The sequence below is a fragment of the Hylobates moloch genome, unplaced genomic scaffold, assembly GCF_009828535.3.
Source record: "Hylobates moloch isolate HMO894 unplaced genomic scaffold, HMol_V3 SCAFFOLD_1, whole genome shotgun sequence".
Classification (NCBI taxonomy): Eukaryota; Metazoa; Chordata; class Mammalia; order Primates; family Hylobatidae; genus Hylobates; species Hylobates moloch.
In genome coordinates, this window is record NW_026652276.1 from 153,268,659 (window position 1) to 153,288,264 (window position 19,606).

The following is a 19,606-nucleotide window of genomic DNA, read 5'->3' on the forward strand; positions in this document are numbered from 1 at the left end:
ACCTCTACCAGTTAAATTACTACTTTCTTTGTTTCAGGGTAATGTGGGATCCCTTTCTGTAATTCTGTGAAAAATTAGGATGTGCGCTTAGCCGTTGTACTTATAATAGGCGCTTTAGTAGCTGTATGTATAAAAACACCTATGTATATATTAATAGAACACATTTAAAAATAGTATTATGTGAAAATTATAAAAGAATCAAATGGCTGTATTTAGACATAAGAGTGCAACTTATTTTATGTTAACACTGGAGACATTTTCATCTCTAAACTCTCTGCCATAGTCACCAGACTATGGTGTAACGTGTGGCTGTTCATTCATTTTAGATCTCTTAATGGGAGGAAAAGAGGAGAGTTTCACAGGCTATGCAGAGCTCTGAGTGGGGGCATACACTGAATCATAGCCTCATACTCAAAGTTTACAGTCTAGTTGGGGAGGCTATAGACACAGAGGTAAAACTTAATAATATGAATGATTAAAAAATGTCAGACAATACCAAGAAGTCTAAAGCAAGTATATATTTCAAAGAAACAGTCAATGGTTACAGACAAGCAAACCTGGGAGTTTTTGGACAAGAGAAGCCACTGCCTCTAAAAAGAAAGTTGTAAAGCACATTTGGGAGAAGGCAGGCCCTGACCTGAACTTAGAGAATATTGGGGATTTCCCCAGATTTAGAAAGAGCATCTACTTATATCCTAGAGAAATAATTTTCATAAAAATAGGGAGATGGGGAGATCTATAGGTTGCATGGAGGGCAACTTGAGGGTTTGCCTAGATTCATTGGGGTTTTGTTTTTTGTTTTAAAAGAGATGGAAAAACAATGTTGGATTTAGATGCTAGCAGATTGGAAATTACCAAGCTGAATTGCATGAACTTAATCCTACTGACAACAGAGAAAGAGCTAATACTTTCAGGCAGGACCAGAGCAAGCAAAACCAGCATTGTCGAGAGACTCATGTGATGTGCAGATGGAATGTGTGGAAATCTGCATGTAGGCAGGCAGATTTTTTAAGACAAGGTTCTGGGTAAAGTGCTATGAGACAACCAAAACACCATAAATGCCACTTCAAAGAAATTAGTGGACAATAGTAGAATCAAGAGGACCTGGTAACTGAGTTTCTAGTGAGCAAAGTATCACCAGTTGACTTGTGAAGGAATGCATCTGTGACCGAATCCAGCTTACATCAATAAATGTTCCTGAAACATTGAGAGTCAGGAAGTACAAGATGTACCACTTCTGAGGAATTACCTTGGCAGTGCAATTGCCAATTCACAGAAGATGAGAGAGGAGAAATGATTGGATGCAAGGAGATTGGAGAGGGAATTCTAGTGAATAATGAAGCCAATTCTAATTTGAGTTCAAAGGAAAATGAACAAAAGTGACAGGGGAAAAAAATCATATCATGTGTTTGGAGATTTCTTAGAATGGTTGCGCTGATGGGACAAGACAAAATATCTTGTGGATTTAGGCTTAGGTTATATTAAAATTAAAGTCTACTGACAAGCTTTTCATTATTCTTTGTTCACTCTTGTGGCAGCATTTTATTTTCATATTAAATAGCTTTTATTCTCCCTACATATTTCCCTATTCTTTTGCTCTAAGCTGGTAGTTAATCTTTGTCATTTCTTTCCTTAGGGGTATTTTGCAGCAGAAAATAGAAGGTGTATAACATAGACACCTCCTAAAATCAGTGACAGTATTATGTTAGAGTCTGGTGAGGGCAAGACAAAGAGGTGTGCTTTGGAGAAGCAGAAAATTTGGACGTTTTTCTGTCACCCAAGGGAGGGAAATCCATAAGTCACACAAGCCTCTGGAAATTCGTGGAGAAGGCTCCAGAATCCCAGCTTTTTCAGAGATGCCTAATAGGGAGCAGCACCAGAATTTCTGAGAGCAATGAAATATCAGGCCTCCCTGCAGTAGCCAGTATCAACTGTAGATATTCGACCAGAGAGAATTCCCATTTTTTAACACTAGCAGCTTCGTACCACTAGATCAGGGGAGCCCCAAGGATAAGGTTGAATCTTCCATCAGTCTTACAGGATGGGAACTCAATTTTACAACTAGTTTGATTAAATAAAAAGATAAATGCAGTATTTTTTGTATTATGATTTATTATCATTTATCAGTGAAAACTGGCAAGCTGAATTAGTGATCCAAAATTGTGTAGTATTTTTATTTTTAGTTCTTTTTTTCTACCTCTCCATAGTCAGATATAGTAAGCATCACCCAATTTCTTTCAGTCTTGGAATTTGTATTACAATACTCTGCTACATCAAGGGCCAAGTAGGGTATTTACTGATCAGTGGTTCCAACACTTTGGATGTTCTGTCAGGCTCCATCATTCTACCACACTATGAACGAGGTGGTTAAATTACACAGAACAATTGCCCACAGGCATTTCTTGCTCAGGTTCTGTGTAGCACGGTCTTAGGGAAGAATAGTTGAATATTTTGGTATTGGGTCTGATATCACACGAGGTTTCAGGCAATGGCAGTTCTCTTTTTGAGCAAAAAACAGTTGAAGAAATATCACTTTTATACTAAGGCCAAAGTACTCGAGATTTTCCTCTTCTAAATGAGTCTTGATTATTTACATTAAAAATTAATTAACATGTTGTGCATTGTGCTTAGGCCAGCCATCTCAAATCTTTTGTAACGACAATTGATACATAAGCTATAAATTCAGTAAACAAAAACAGTGTATGATATTTTTCTTTTATATAAAAAATGTTAATTTTCTGTCTTCTTGAAATCAAGAAGGCCTCGTGGAATCAATTTCTCTGTTTTATAAATCATTCACTGACTTTTCCAATTATCTACAGTATTACCAAGTGACTAATAAAATTTGTATGGCATTATAATTGAAACTGCACTGGAAAAATTTGCATATGTCAAGTTGTGTGAAGTGATGTTGAAATCTTGCCTTAAGTGGTCCAGGTCAAGCTTAAAAAACTATTATTATTTCTTTTCATTAGTGGCTAAGTAATCTGCATTTTTGATAACTTCAGTAAGCCCCATGACTGTCAGCATTTGCCATCTACTTTTATTTTCCTCCAAATTGTTTTTGACATTTTGCTTTCCATTTAACAAGTAAGTGGTTTTTATTCTTTGAGATGTTACTTAATAGATACCACGTGTACAATACCATAAATAAACAACATTTACCATAAAACTGGTTAATAATACAGTGCAAATATTGTTCCTACAGCCCTATATTATGGAAATAAGAAAAAAACTATTTTGTAGCAATTATCTGAACTTGCCAAAAACCAACAAAGGCCATCATGCCTCAGGTGGAAATTAACACAAATTTAAATTTGTATTAGTTTTCCTTTGAGGAAGGAAGCATTAGCAAATGCTTAGAGGCAGCTGCTCATTTGACTATACAGCCAAATGCTACCAACAGGAGGGAATACTTAGGAGACCAATTTGAATTAACACTTGGAAAGTTAGTGAAAGTATAAACACATATGATGTTAAGAAAATGGAGAGGACCATACATAATAATTCTTTTTTGGAGCCACACATTTCAGATTTTTCCTGATATCTCCAGAAATTCTACCTAGGCCCATAATCTGGATGCAGTTCCCTACAATGACAGTTTATCAGTATATCAATTTAAAACATCTTCTTAGATTTATGTGATGGATTACAAACAAAATATCACTTTTCTTGACAAAGTTGAAGTACACCTCTTGAGACCGATCCAAAATAATACTGACTCCAGACTATTAACTCAAAAGGAGGCAAAGAAGAAAGCTGTTATATGCCCCAGTTTAGTCTGCAAGGATCCGAGGTTTGGACTACAAAAGGATGACTGGGGAAGGCAGATTGTAAAGAGAGTAAGGGAAAGGGCTTCATCACAGTTTTTGAGGCCAGAATTAGAAAGTCGTGTAAAGAAGATACTAGGAAACTGGCTTTATCAGACTATGAAGTCTATGGTACTTAAAGTAATATTAAAAGTTGAAAAAATTGTTTCTCAGTAAATGTTTGAAAACAAGTATTTTGTTGTTGTAGCTTTGTTTCTTTATTAAGGGATTTCAGAAAAACTTTGGTTTTTGGAGTTTATTTCCCAGGTATCATTATAATTTTTGTTTAACCTACATGTGCTCCACATGCAACAAACATTAAGCACCAGTGTGTAGCAGATACTGCACAAGGCTCTCAGGACCAGCTTACAAAGATTTCACAGTACATTAATTTGTTTGAAGAATGCCTTTATTTACTTTTAATTGTAATAATATTCTGTTTCTTGGTATAATCTTAGGCCAATATAACCTAGGTATTCATGGTTATACATTTTTGAAAAGTGTGAGTGATTTTTCAAATATAAGGAATTATATTAATAATATGATGACTGCCTTAGTCAGCTTGGGCTGCCATAACAAAATATCATTGGCTAGGTGCCTTCAACAACAGAGTTCTAGATGCTGGAAGTCTGAGATCCGGTGCCAGCCAGGTCAGATTCTGGCGAGGGCTCCCTTCTTGGTTGGCAGACGGAGATGGTCACCTTCTCACTTGTCCTCATATGGTAGAGAGACAGTCACAGAGACAGCAACCTTTGGTTATGAGAGCCCCACGCTACTGGACTTCATGGTAACATAATTACCTTCCAAAGGTCCAGCTCCAATTACCATCACATTGGGTGTTAGGGCTTCAACATATGAATTTTTGGGGGGACACAATTCAGTTCATAGCTTTGACTCAGGTGCTTCATTTGACAAGTGTAGTATTTTGCCGTATTTGCTTCAGATTTATTTTATTTTTTTTAAAATAAAAAGTTTAAAATTGAAGGCTCCTTTATATTTCTATTACCTTGCCTATCTAAAAATAACAATTTCCTTGCATTTTTGTGTAGCCTTTCAGTGTTGTTTAATACCTTACTACTTATTTATATATCTATAACAATATTTAATATTGCAATGTGTGCTTTTATATGTTACGTAAAATGGTACCATAAATGTATAATTCATTCTTTAATTTGTGTTTTACTACTATACTCAAGATACCCTGAGATAGAAAAACATGTGTGTATAGATATACATTTGGAGTGGTTTATTTATATATTTGTAGTATTTGTTTTATATATTTGTAGTGCATTTGATATATTTCTAGTAGTTTGTTTTCTAAAATATTGTGAAAAATCTTGCTCCTGTTTTCTAGCTATTTGCCTATTTAATGTGGTGGCCTGGCTTTTTCATTGAATTGCAGGTATTCTTTGTATATTCTATGTAGCTCTTTGTCACATTTAGGAATGGCATATGTTCTTAAATTATTTGCCATTTTACTTCTCTGAATAGTATTTTGATGATCAAAGTTCTTAATTTTTTTTTCCAACTGAGGCATATATTTTTTTAATTTTATTATTATTATACTTTAAGTTTTAGGGTACATGTGCACAATGTGCAGGTTTGTTACATATGTATACAGGTGCCATGTTGGTGTGCTGCACCCATTAACTCCTCATTTAGCATTAGGTATATCTCCTAATGCTATCCCTCCCCGCTCCTCCCACCCCACAACAGTCCCCGGAGTGTGATGTTCCCCTTCCTATGTCCATGTGTTCTCATTGTTCAATTCCCACCTATGAGTGAGAACATGCGGTGTTTGGTTTTTTGTCCTTGTGATAGTTTGCTGAGAATGATGGTTTCCAGTTTCATTCATGTCCCTACAAAGGACATGAACTCATCATTTTTTATGGCTGCACAGTATTCCATGGTGTATGTGTGCCACATTTTCTTAATCCAGTCTATTGTTGTTGGACATTTGGGTTGGTTCCAAGTCTTTGCTATTGTGAATAGTGCCACAATAAACATATGTGTGCATGTGTCTTTATAGCAGCATGATTTATAATCCTTTGGGTATATACCCAGTAATGAGATGACTGGGTCAAATGGTATTTCTAGTTCTAGATCCCTGAGGAATCGCCACACTGACTTCCACAATGGTTGAACTAGCTTACAGTCCCACCAACAGTGTAAAAGTGTTCCTATTTCTCCACATCCTCTCCAGCACCTGTTGTTTCCTGACTTTTTAATGATGGCCATTCTAACTGGTGTGAGATGGTATCTCATTGTGGTTTTGATTTGCATTTCTCTGATGGCCAGTGATGATGAGCATTTTCGCATGTGTTTTTTGGCTGCATAAATGCCTTCTTTTGAGAAATGTCTGTACATATCCTTTGCCCACTTTTTGCTGGGGTTGTTTGTTTTTTTCTTGTAAATTTGTTTTGAGTTCATTGTAGATTCTGGATATTAGCCCTTTGTCAGATGAGTAGGTTGCAGAAATTTTCTCCCATTTTGTAGGTTGCCTGTTCACTCTGATGGTAGTTTCTTTTGCTGTGCAGAAGCTCTTTAGTTTAATTAGATCCCATTTGTCAATTTTGGCTCTTATTGCCACTGCTTTTGGTGTTTTAGACATGAAGTCCTTGCCCATGCCTATGTCCTGAATGGTATTGCCTAGGTTTTCTTCTGGGGTTTTTATGGTTTTAGGTCTAACATGTAAGTCTTTAATCCATCTTGAATTAATTTTTATGTAAGGTGTAAGGAGGGGATCCAGTTTCAGCTTTCTACATATGGCTAGCCAGTTTTCCCAGCACCATTTATTAAATAGGGAATCCTTTCCTCATTGCTTGTTTTTGTCAGGTTTGTCAAAGATCAGATGGTTGTAGATATGTGGCATTATTTCTGAGATCTATATCTCTTTTGTACCGTACCATGTTTTTTTTGTTGGTATATTTGAATCCAGGTAATGATGCCTCCAGTTTTTTTTTGGTTAGTTGATTGGTAGGGTTTTTTTGTTCCATATGAATTTATTTTCCAATTCTGTGAAGAAAGTCTTGGTAGTTGATGGGGATGGATTGAATCTATAATTTTTCACGATATTGATTCTTCCAACCCATGAGCATGGAATGTTCTTCCATTTGTTTGTATCCTCTTTGATTTCATTGAGCAGTGGTTTGTAGTTCTCCTTGAAGAGGTCCTTCACATCCCTTGTAAGTTGGATTCCTAGGTATTTTATTCTCTTTGAAGCAATTGTGAATGGGAGTTCACTCATGATTTGGCTCTCTGTTTGTCTGTTATTGGTGTATAAGAATGCTTGTGATTTTTGTACATTGATTTTGTATCCTGAGACTTTGCTGAAGTTGTTTATCAGCTTAAGGAGATTTTGGGCTGAGACAATGGGGTTTTCTAGATATACAATCATGTCATCTGCAAACAGGGACAATTTGACTTTCTCTTTGCCTAATTGAATACCCTTTATTTCCTTCTCCTGCCTAATTGCCCTGGCCAGAACTTCCAATACTATGTTGAATAGGAGTGGTGAGAGAGGGCATCCCTGTCTTGTGCCAGTTTTCAAAGGGAATGCTTCCAGTTTTTGCCCATTCAGTATGATATTGGCTGTGGGTTTGTCATAGATAGCTCTTATTATTTTGAGATACATCCCATCAATACCTAATTTATTGAGAGTTTTTAGCATGAAGGGTTGTGGAATTTTGTCAAAGGCCTTTTCTGCATCTATTGAGATAATCATGTGGTTTTTGTCTTTGGTTCTGTTTATATGCTGGATTACATTTATTGATTTGCGTATGTTGAACCAGCCTTGCATCCCAGGGATGAAGCCCACTTGATCATGGTGTATAAGCTTTTTGACGTGCTGCTGGATTCGGTTTGCCAGTATTGTATTGAGGATTTTTGCATCAGTGTTCATCAAGGATGTTGGTCTAAAATTCTCTTTTTTGGTTGTGTCTCTGCCAGGCTTTGGTATCAGGATGCTGCTGGCCTCATAAAATGAGTTAGGGAGGATTCCCTCTTTTTCTATTGATTGGAATAGTTTCAGAAGGACTGTTACCAGCTCCTCCTTGTACCTTTGGTAGAATTCGGCTGTGAATCCATCTGGTCCTGGACTTTTTTTGGTTGGTAAGCTATTGATTATTGCCACAATTTCAGAGCCTGTTATTGGTCTATTCAGAGATTCAACTTCTTCCTGGTTTAGTCTTGGGAGGGTGTAGCTGTCAAGGAATTTATCCATTTCTTCTAGATTTTCTAGTTTATTTGCATAGAGGTGTTTGTAGTATTCTCTGATGGTAGATTGTATTTCTGTGGGATCGGTGGTGATATCCCCTTTATCATTTTTTATTGCATCTATTTGATTCTTCTCTCTTTTCTTCTTTGTTAGTCTTGCTAGCGGTCTATCAATTTTGTTGATCTTTTCAAAAACCAGCTCCTGGATTCATTATTTTTTTGAAGGGTTTTTTTGTGTCTCTATTTCCTTCAGTTCTGCTCTGATTTTAGTTATTTCTTGCCTTCTGCTAGCTTTTCAATGTGTTTGCTCTTGCTTTTCTAGTTCTATTAATTGTGATGTTGGGTGTCAATTTTGGATCTTTCCTGCTTTCTCTTGTGGGCATTTAGTGTTATAAATTTCCCTCTACACACTGCTTTGAATATGTCCCAGAGATTCTGGTATGTTGTGTCTTTGTTCTCATTGGTTTCAAAGAACATCTTTATTTGTGCCTTCATTTCATTATGTACCCAGTAGTCATTCAGGAGCAGGTTGTTCAGTTTCCATGTAGTTGAGCGGTTTTGAATGAGTTTCTTAATCCTGAGTTCTAGTTTGACTGCACTGTGGTCTGAGAGACAGTTTGTTATAATTTCTGTTCTTTTACATTAGCTGGGAGTGCTTTACTTCCAACTATGTGGTCAATTTTGGAACAAGTATGGTGTGGTGCTGAAAAGAATGTATATTCTGTTGATTTGGGGTGGAGAGTTCTGTAGATGTCTGTTAGGTCTGCTTGGTGCAGAGCTGAGTTCAATTCCTGGGTATCCTTGTTAACTTTCTGTCTCGTTGATCTGTCTAATATTGACAGTGGGGTGTTAAAGTCTCCCATTATTATTGTGTGGGAGTCTAAGTCTCTTTGTAGGTCACTAAGGACTTGCTTTATGAATCTGGGTGCTCCTGTATTGGGTGCATATATATTTAGGATAGTTAGCTCTTCTTGTTGAATTGATCCCTTTACCATTATGTAATGGCCTTCTTTGTCTCTTTTGATCTTTGTTGGCTTAAAGTCTGTTTTATCAGAAACTAGGATTGTAACCCCTGCCTTTTTTGTTTTCCATTTGCTTGATAGATCTTCCTCCATCCCTTTATTTTGAGCCTATGTGTGTCTCTGCATGTGAGATGGGTTTCCTGAATACAGCACACTGATGGGTCTTGACTCTTTATCCAATTTGCCAGTCTGTGTCTTTTAATTGGAGCATTTAGCCCATTTAAATTTAAGGTTAATATTGTTATGTGTGAATTTGGTCCTGTCATTATGATGTTAGCTGGTTATTTTGCTTGTTAGTTGATGCAGTTTCTTCCTAGCCTTGATCGTCTTTACATTTTGGCATGTTTTTGCAGTGGCTGGTACCAGTTGTTCCTTTGCATGTTTAGTGCTTCCTTCAGGAGCTCTTTTAGGGCAGGTCTGGTGGTGACAAAATCACTCAGCATTTGCTTGTCTGTAAAGTATTTCATTTCTCCTTCACTTATGAAGCTTACTTTGGCTGGATATGAAATTCTGGGTTGAAAATTCTTTTCTTTAACAATGTTGAATATTGGCCCCCACTGTCTTCTGGCTTGAAGAGTTTCTGCCAAGATATCCGCTGTTAGTCTGATTGGCTTCCCTTTGTGGGTAACCAGACCTTTCTCTCTGGCCGCCCTTAACATTTTTTCCTTCATTTCAACTTTGGCGAATCTGACAATTATGTGTCTTGGGGTTGCTGTTTTCGAGGAGTATCTTTGTGGCATTCTCTGTATTTCCTGAATCTGAATGTTGGCCTGCCTTGCTAGATTGGGGAAGTTCTCCTGGATAATATCCTGCAGAGTGTTTTCCAGCTTGGTTCCATTCTCCCCGTCACTTTCAGGTACACCAATCAGACGTAGGTTTGGTCTTTTCACATAGTCCCATATTTCTTGGAGGTTTTGTTCATTTCTTTTTATTCTTTTTTCTCTAAACTTCCTTTCTCACTTCATTTCATTCATTTTGTCTTCCATCACTGATACCCTTTCTTCCAGTTGATTGCATCGGCTCCTGAGGCTTCTGCATTCTTCATGTAGTTCTCGAGCCTTGGCTTTCAGCTCCATCAGCTCCTTTAAGGACTTCTCTGTATTGGTTATTCTAGTTATCCATTTGTCTAATTTTTTTTCAAAGTTTTTAACTTCTTTGCCATTGGTTTGAATTTCCTCCTGTAGCTCGGGGTAGTTTGATCATCTGAAGTCTTCTTCTCTCAACTCATCAAAGTCATTCTCCATCCAGCTTTGTTCCATTGCTGGTGAGGAGCTGCATTCCTTTGGAGGAGGAGAGGCACTCTGCTTTTTAGAGTTTCCAGTTTTTCTGCTCTGTTTTTTCCCCATATTTGTGGTTTTATCTACTTTTGGTCTTTGATAATGGTGACGTACATAAGCGTTTTTAGTGTGGATGTCCTTTCTGTTAGTTAGTTTTCCTTCTACCAGACAGGACCCTCAGCTGCACGTCTGTTGGAGTTTGCTAGAGGTCCACTCCAGACCCTGTTTGCCTGGGTATCAGCAGTGGGGTGGGGGGCGGGGTCTGTAGAACAGCAGATATTGGTGACCCACAAATGCTGCTGCCTGATCATTCCTCTGGAAGTTTTGTCTCAGATGAGTACCCGGCCGTGTGAGGTGTCAGTCTTCTGTCCCTACTGGGGTGTGCCTCCCAGTTAGGCTGCTCAGGGGTCAGGGACCCACTTGAGGAAGCAGTCTGCTCATTCTCAGATCTCCAGCTGTGTGCTGAGAGAACCACTACTCTCTTCAAAGCTGTCAGACAGGGACATTTAAGTCTGCAGAGGTTACTGCTGACTTTTAGTTTGTCTGTACCCTGTCCCCAGAGGTGGAGCCTACAGAGGCAGGCAGGCCTCCTTGGGCTGTGGTGGGCTCCACTCAGTTCAAGCTTCCCAGCTGCTTTGTTTACCTAATCAAGCCTGGGCAATGGCAGGTGCCCCTCCCCCAGCCTCACTGCCACCTTGCAGTTTGATCTCAGACTGCTGTGCTAGCAATCAGTGAGACTCCGTGGGCGTAGGACCCTCCGAGCCAGGTGCAGGACACAATCTCCTGGTGTGCCATTTTCCAAGCCTGTTGGAAAAGTGCAGTATTAGGGTGGGAGTGACCCAATTTTCCAGGTGCCATCTGTCACCCCTTTCTTTGACTAGGAAAGGAACTCCCTGACCCCTTGCGCTTCCCGAGTGAGGCAATGCCTTGCCCTGCTTCGGCTCGTGCATGGTATGCTGCACCCACTGTCTGGCACTCTCTAGTGAGATGAACCCGGTACCTCAGATGGAAATGCAGAAATCACCCGTCTTCTGAGTCGCTCACACTGGGAGCTGTAGACCGGAGCTGTTCCTATTTGGCCATCTTGGCTCTACCACCCAAAGTTCTTAATTTTAATGTAGTCCACATTTTCATTCTTTTCCTTTTGACATTAATGGTGTGTGTGTGTGTGTGTATGTGTGTGTGTGTCTGTGTGTTCTCTTGAAAGCTTCTAAACTAAGGTCGTGACAGTATTTCTCTACATAATTCTTACAAACTTTAATGTTGTATCTTTTACATTTAGACTGAAAGTCTACATGGAATTTAATTTTTGAGTATGGTAAAAAAGAGAAACTACTTTTCTTTGTTGTTTTCTTGTTTTTGTTTTTAATATTAATATTTAACTGACTGAATGAAATTTATTGAAAACATGATGACTTCTGTCATTGTCCAATGGGTCACGAACATAGTAGCCCATAGTGGCAGGGATGGACGTCATGCATGGGCTCAGAAACATGGACTTCCACTCACCAAAGCTGACCTGGCTACAGACCCTGCTGAGTGCCCAGTCTGTCATCAGCAGAGATCAACAGTGAGCACCTGCCATGCCATCATTTCCCAGGGGTGACCAGCTAGTTACCTGGTGGCAGGTTGAGTAGATTGGACCACTTCCATTTCTAAAGGGGCAGTGTTTTGTTTTTTTACTGGAATAGACACTCTAGATAGGGATTTGCCTTCCCCGCACAAGATGCTTTTGCCCAAACTATCATCATGGACTTACAGAATGCCTTCTCCACCATCACGGTATTCCAGCAGCATTACTTTTGATAAAAGAACTCACTTAACAGCATATGAAGCATGGCAATGGGCTTATGCTCTTGGAATTAACTGTTCTTAGCATGTTCACCACCACCCTAACGAAACTGGCTTGACAGAATGGGGGAATGGCCTTTTGAAGATTCAATTACATTGCCAGATAGGTAGTGATACCTTGCAGGGCTGAAACAAAGTTTTCCAGCAGGCTATATATGTCCTATATATCAGTGCCCAGCATGTGCTGCTCTTTCTCTCATAGCCAGGATTCATGGATTTAAAGAATCAAGGGATAGAAATGAAGTGGCACCACTCACTATTACCCATAGTGATTCACTAGCAACATTTTAACTTCCTGTTCTCATGACTTTATCTATGCTGATATAGAGGTTATAGTTCCAAAGAAAAGGATGTTTTCACCAAGAGACATCCATGATTCCATGGAAATGGAAGTTAAAACTGCCATCTGGGCCACTTTGGGATCCTCATGTCTCTGAATCAATTGGGAAGGAAAGGAGTTACTATACTGGTTGGGGTGATTAATCCTAAGTACCCAGAAGAAATTGAGTTCCTATTATATAATGGAGATAAGGAAGAGTACAGGAGATCCCTTAGGGCATCTGTTAGTACTATGATGCTTGTGATTAAAGCCACTGGAAAACTACAACAACTCAATCTAGGCAGAACTACTAATGACCCAGATCCTTAAGGAATGAAGGTTTGGGTCACCCCACCAACTGAGATGCTGAGTGACCTCAACACCACAAACTGACCAGCGGGGTGATTTCTGAGGTCACAGAACAAAAAGAAAAGGTAGTTATAAATATTAGCTATGGCCAGATGCGGTGGCTCATGCCTGTAATCCCAGCACTTTGGGAGGCTGAGGCTGGTGGATCACAAGGTCAGGGGTTCGAGACCAGCCTGACCAACATGGTGAAACCCCGTCTCTACTAAAAATACAAAAAGTTAGCTGGGTGTGGTGGCAGGTGCCTATAATCCCAGCTACTCAGGAGGCTGAGGCAGGAGAATTGCTTGAACCCAGGAGGCGGAGGTTGCAGTGAGCCAAGATCATGCCACTGTACTCCAGCCTGGGCAACAGAGAAAGACTCTGTCTCAAAAAAAATAAAAATAATAAATAAATAAATAAATATTAGCTATGAGCATGTGATCAGTTGCAGAAATGAGGACTGTAATTGCTATGAGTGTTTATTCCTTATTTTGTCATGAATATGTTTATGTGTGTGTATATTTTGATTTCTTTCCTCTCCACTCCTTATCATGAAACATAAGATGTATTAACTTCACATCATAGTATTTAAGTTTTGTTAACGTTACTTCATTGTATTTAAGTTACAGGATATCAAGGAGATGAGTGTTTATCACCCAAGGACTTTGCATTCTCTTTTGGTAAAAAGGTTAGTGTATTTTTGGTTGTACATAGGATACATTGTATCATGTTAGGCAGAAGTATGACTCTGTGATTGTCTTTAGACATTAAATACCATTTAAGGAGATGTCTATGGGCTCCAAGTTGACATGGGGTGAACTGTGATGGTTAATTTTATGTTTCAAGTTGGGTAAGCTATAGTGCCCAGTTGTTTGGCCAAACACTAGTCAAGATGTTGTTGTCAAGGTATTTTAAAAAGTAATTAACAGTTGAACTGTTAGACTTTGAGTAAAGCAGATTACCTTACACAATGTGAGCTGCATTCAATCACAAATGCCTTAAGATTGCAATATAGAAACCCTGGCTGTTGGCTTGCCCTGCAGGTTTCAAACTCAGAAATGCAATATCAACTCTTATCTGAATTTCCAGCCTACTGGCCGACCTTACATATTTCAGACTTGCCAGCCCCCAAAACCGTTTGAGCCATTTTATTTAAATCAATCTCTACTGACTCTCTTTCTCTGAAGAACGCTGACTAATACAATCTTGTATCCAGCAAGCATCTTGTACCCACTTATTAATTATAATAACTCATATGTAGCTTATTTTGGGTTTTCTAACTGTGAAGAATAAGCATTTTATTTATTTCCATTTGTTATATATTTTATTTCCTTTCTTGTCTTTTTATAATGGCTAGGGAAAACCTACACAAATAAACATATATTAGAAAAAGGAGAGAAAGAGAGAAAAAAGCATGCTTACATTTTATAGCTGCATATGTAAACTCATAATACAAACCGTTGGAAAGAAATATGTTCTAACAATATATTTTAAATGTTTGCTTACAAAGATGTTTCTCTGTCAAACTCTTCCATTCACTGAAAGACAGCAGTTTATGATACATATTAAATAAACTCATTTAAAAACTAATGGCTTGGGGCCGGACGCTGTGGCTCACGCCTGTAATCCCAGCGCTTTGGAAGGCCAGGGCGGGCAGATCATGAGGTCAGGAGTTCGAGACCATCCTGGCCAATATGGTGAAACCCTGTCTCTACTAAAAATACAAAAATTAGCCAGGCATGGTGGTGCTTGCCTGTAGTCCCAGCTACTTGGGAGGCTGAGGCAGAAGAATCGCTTGAACTCTGGATGCAGAGGTTGCAGTGAGCTGAGATCGTGCCACTGCACTCCAGCCTGGGCGACAGAGTGAGACGCCGTCTTAAATAAATAAATAAATAAAAAACAAATGGCTTGAGAATCTAGTAGAATGTTGAATTGCAGAATTGATAATAAAATATTCAGGTGGAAAGCTTTTAATATTTTAAATTCTGTATTTTACCATGGATTTTTATAGATATACTTTATTATGGAAGGAAGATTTTTAAAATTCAGTTTTATTAGAGTGTTTATAAGTAATACATGTTGATGTTTGGCTAATTCTTTTTCTGCACATAAAAGCAAAATCGCTTGGATTTTAAAATTCTATTAAGGTAACTAAACACACTGATTGGTTTTGAAATGTTGAACAAACCTACCATTACTGGAATGATCTCATCCTGACTGGAACACTTTACTGTTGTTATATTTTGTTAGATTCTGTTTGTACATCTTTTCTTTAGAATTTTCACATTGTGGTTTTTATGATTTTTAATCCTTGCTTTCTAGCCTAGTGTGTGGTAAAAATTTGTAAACTATTCCATATTTATTTTTCTATTTTCCTTGTTTTTCTGTTAATTTTGTATCATAAAATTAAGGCTATGTAATTAAGCATTTAGAAGTGTCGAATTTTTGCAGTCATTTGCACCTTTTATCACTATAAAATGTTACTTTTTATCTAGACTCATATCTCTGCTTTATAAAACTCTTTGATATCAACATCATTATAGTAGCTTTTTCTTTTTAGTTTGGTTTCAGCTATTTATAGTCTCCTATTTGTTACTTTTAACTATTTTCTTAGCTTTATTTTTAGATGTTCTCTTGTAACAAGCATAAAATTATTGCTGTTGCTGTTAAATTCAGTCTGACAATCTTTGACTTTAACAGGGTATTTAATCTATTAAGTAGTATTGGATTGAATTTTACTGAAATTACTAACGTTTGTGTTTAACCCTACATTTTACTATGTGCTTACAATATTATTCACATTTTACATCCATACCTTTGCTCTACTTTATACCTTCTTTTAGTTTGAATGTTTTATTTACTACGAGCCCATTAACTTGAAAAATCCGATTATATCAAAGCCAGAGTTTACTCTTTGCATGTGTAACTTTTTACTGCCATTCAAGACTTAAACATCAAGCTCTCTCTGGCTTAAAACTCAGTTATTATTGAGGCAAATGACACACGCCAATGAGTAAATAACTTTAGGCCATGAGAGTAGAATTGACAGAAGTCACTATAACAATAAAATTTTCTAGAAACTTCATCTCTTACCTTAAAAATTCACACATTTTTCCTCACGGTGTACTTTAATACACTATTTGCTTTAATATTTAAAAAGTATATGTAAAGTGCCCACTAATAAAAAATAAACAAGTCCTCTTATTAGTTATTTTATGTAATGCTGTATCATTGGCTCAATCAATTCCTAAAAGCTGGTGAATGGAAAGAGATTTGATCCTGCATATTGAGATCACCTACATGATTTTTCTTTTCTGTCTCAGTATTGCAGTATTTAAAAGAGCTAGATGCTTATGAAAGAGCCAGAAGCGGATGTTTACAAATATGTGTGTGTGCGTGTGTGTTTTAATTCACTGCTTTTTAAGTTTTCAGAGTAATCACAAAATATTACCAGAAATGTGCTGAGTTTGGCAGAGATAAAAAGTATAATTTTCAGAATGCCTCTGTCTTCGTCACTTCCTATCTGAGTAACCAACCACATTGCTTGATAGAATCTAGGCACTCAGGAAATGTATGTTGTAGTGGTGGTGGCTGTTTTGAGGATGTCTAGGTTTGAACTGTTCTCATCTTAATGATGCCCAATATCTCAGAGTTGGAAGGAATAGGATGCAACTTTGAGGACAGTTCCTTGATTTAGAAAAACTAATATCTACTCTAAGATTAAATTGTCTTTTTTAAAAACATACTTTACACTTCTAAAACCACAGTTAGGATATGAAAAGGCAAGTCATAGCCTAGTGGAAACTTCACAGTGTATTTATTAGCCAAAAGATTTATATCAATAACATATAGAGTTCTTACAAGTCTCTTTCAAAAGAGACAACTCAATCAAAGAATAAACAAAGTATTTGAAAGTCACCTTGCAAAAGATTACAAATGGTGAATAAGCATATGAAAATATGCTCAATATTAGAGAAGTTAAAATTAAATCCACAATGTGATACCACTGCACACCTATTAGAATGGCTAAAATTAAAGAGACTGTATTATGTTTGTGAAAATATGGAGCAACTGGAACTCTCATACAATGCTCAAAGGAATGTAAAATGGTAGAAATACTTTGGAAAACAGCTTAGCAATTTCTTAAAAAGTAAAAAAATACACTTTCCTATGACTTAATCGTTCCACTTCTAGGTATATATCCAAGAGAAATGAAAACATGTTAATACAAAGATTTGCCCCTTTATGTTCAAAGCATCTCTATTTATAGTAGCCCCAAACTGTAAACAACCCAAATGTCCATCAACAGAGGAACTGCAGTATATCCATACAATATGATGCCACGCAGAAATAAAAGGGAATTAGTTATTGAGACACAATTAAGAACCAGTGAGTAATCTGGAATTCATGGGTAACTTAATGCTTAGACTGACTACAAAAAAAAGTGCAATTAATTATAATGCCATTGACATCTCAGAATGAAATAGACAAACTGAACTGTAGCTGCTGGCATAGAGTCCTCAAAGTAAAACTGAGCTATCCATATTAGTGAATCCAGAGAATACTTACAATACACTTACCTAAACATGCATAGAAACTTGTATACATAAACCTTAGTGTATGTACATTTCAAATTTCAACTATTTTTAATTCAGGTTAATTAACCTGGTTTTGTTCTTTGTAGTACCCCACAAACGTAAATGTATGCAATATTTTTGGTAACAATTAAAATAATGGACTCTAATTAAAACAATGTAATTTTAAGCAAAATTGATATGAACAAAGTTGCATAGTAAATTGGTCTCCCGCTTTCATTTTTCCATTTCTAACACCTGTTTTTCCTTCCAAATAAACAAGATCCTCTCCTTCTGACTTCCATCCCATGAAGCCTCTCAATCCAATGGGGCTTGTTCTACTTTCCCTCTGTTCACTCAGCACTTTACAATTTGCCGGTAAAAAGGAAAATGCTGTTTTCAAAATCAGAAGTCCTTCTTTGAGGTAAATGTTGGTAGTCATTAGAGCTCTTGGCAAATGCTTTTATATTTCCCCAATTCAGACACATATTAAATGCTTTTGGTGGCCCATTTGCAGTTGTAGGGCATGATGTGATTAGGACTGGCCAATGACTTGTAGGAAGAAGTGATAGGTGTCACTCTGGAGGGTTGAACACCCAGTTGTTACTGCAAGACTCTCTCAGGAATCCTTTTTTCCTTTAGAATGATGATAAAGAAAGTCCCTGAGTGACTGTGCTGAACAGAAGCCCTCTGTTGCACTAATAGAGATGTAGTCTGAACCAGAAAAAAGAAAAACCTTTGTTGTATTGTTACTGTGACTTGACGGTTGTTTGTTAGAATAGTATAAGCTAGCCTATGCTGACTGTTGTAGTAGCATGCATTAGATAGTCACGGTGGCATTCTAAGGGCATCGATTTAATCTTTGGTATGGAATCTATAAAAAAGACTCTGATGGTAAAATTTCTGCCATGATAAAGGGAGCAAGAATTGCCATGCTGAAGAATATTCGGGGCAAATAGAATTTTTATGTGCTCCTTAAAATATGTAATATAAGCAACTACACTTCAGTCTATTTACAAGGTTAATTGCTGATGGTAGTTTAATCAATACCTTTATGTTTTGAGTTTCTGGTTAAAAATGAAAATACAGGGTACCTATTTAAGGTCATATCTGTCTCCAGTCTCCTCCTTCTCACACAGTTTCTTAGCATTTTGATTCTCAGATATTACCTAAAATACATGAGTAGCTGATGGAAGACATTGACTACAGAATTCACTTAAAGCACAACATTATCAGAAGGCTTCTTTCCTCTCACTTTAACAACTGTGATTTATGTAAAATTAAGAAATCAGAGAAATCTACTTTGCAATAACCAAAATGCTTATGGAAAAAAAAAAACCCAGCACTTGTATTGATAACATTGCCTAAGGCTCCCTGAAAAAAATTTCTGAAGCTTAAGTAGGAAAAAATGCATTGTAAGGGTGATGACAGCGGCTCACCAATAATTCTGTAAAATATGACTAATAGTATTGGAACAAGAATAAAGATTTTAGATTTTTTTGGGAGGGAACACACACAAACAAAGACTGGTCTTTTGTTATAGACAGATCAGATATAACTCCTTAACAAAAGCCAGCTACCTGCCAGAAACTCAAAAACATTTTTTGGGGAATAATTTTTCAAAGACAGTGTCAAGTCTTACCCAAGATAAAGCAAAATGTCAAATCAGCAGATAATTAAAATATATATATTTTTTTAATGCAGGCAAAGGGCATCTGATGTTTTACAGACATTCCAACACCTTCAGGAAATTTGAACTCACACCAAAGGGTCTGATAGTCATTTGAGTCTGCATCTGTACTGGAACACATGTGCACACACCAGGCACATTGAAATCACTCCAGTGGAAAAAAAACCCTCTGGTCTTAAATTATAGAAGCCTTCTACCATTCTTCTTACCACAAATTCTTTGGCAGCTTGAAACATCAGAGTGACTTAGGGTGATCTGGTCACAAAGCTGCTTTTGGTACCATAAGCCACAATGCTGACTATAAGTAACTGCTGCTCCAGGGACACAGCAACTATACACTAGAAGGTCTAGAAGAAACCTAAGAGTGAGGGACATATTGGGGTGCAAACTCTTAGATTCCCCTTAAGGAGGCATTATTTGTTCTGACGTGTCTGAGATAGCCACTTCTCAGTGTCTTCTTAATTTAATATTTGCTTCATTCATATCGTCAGATTGTTGTCA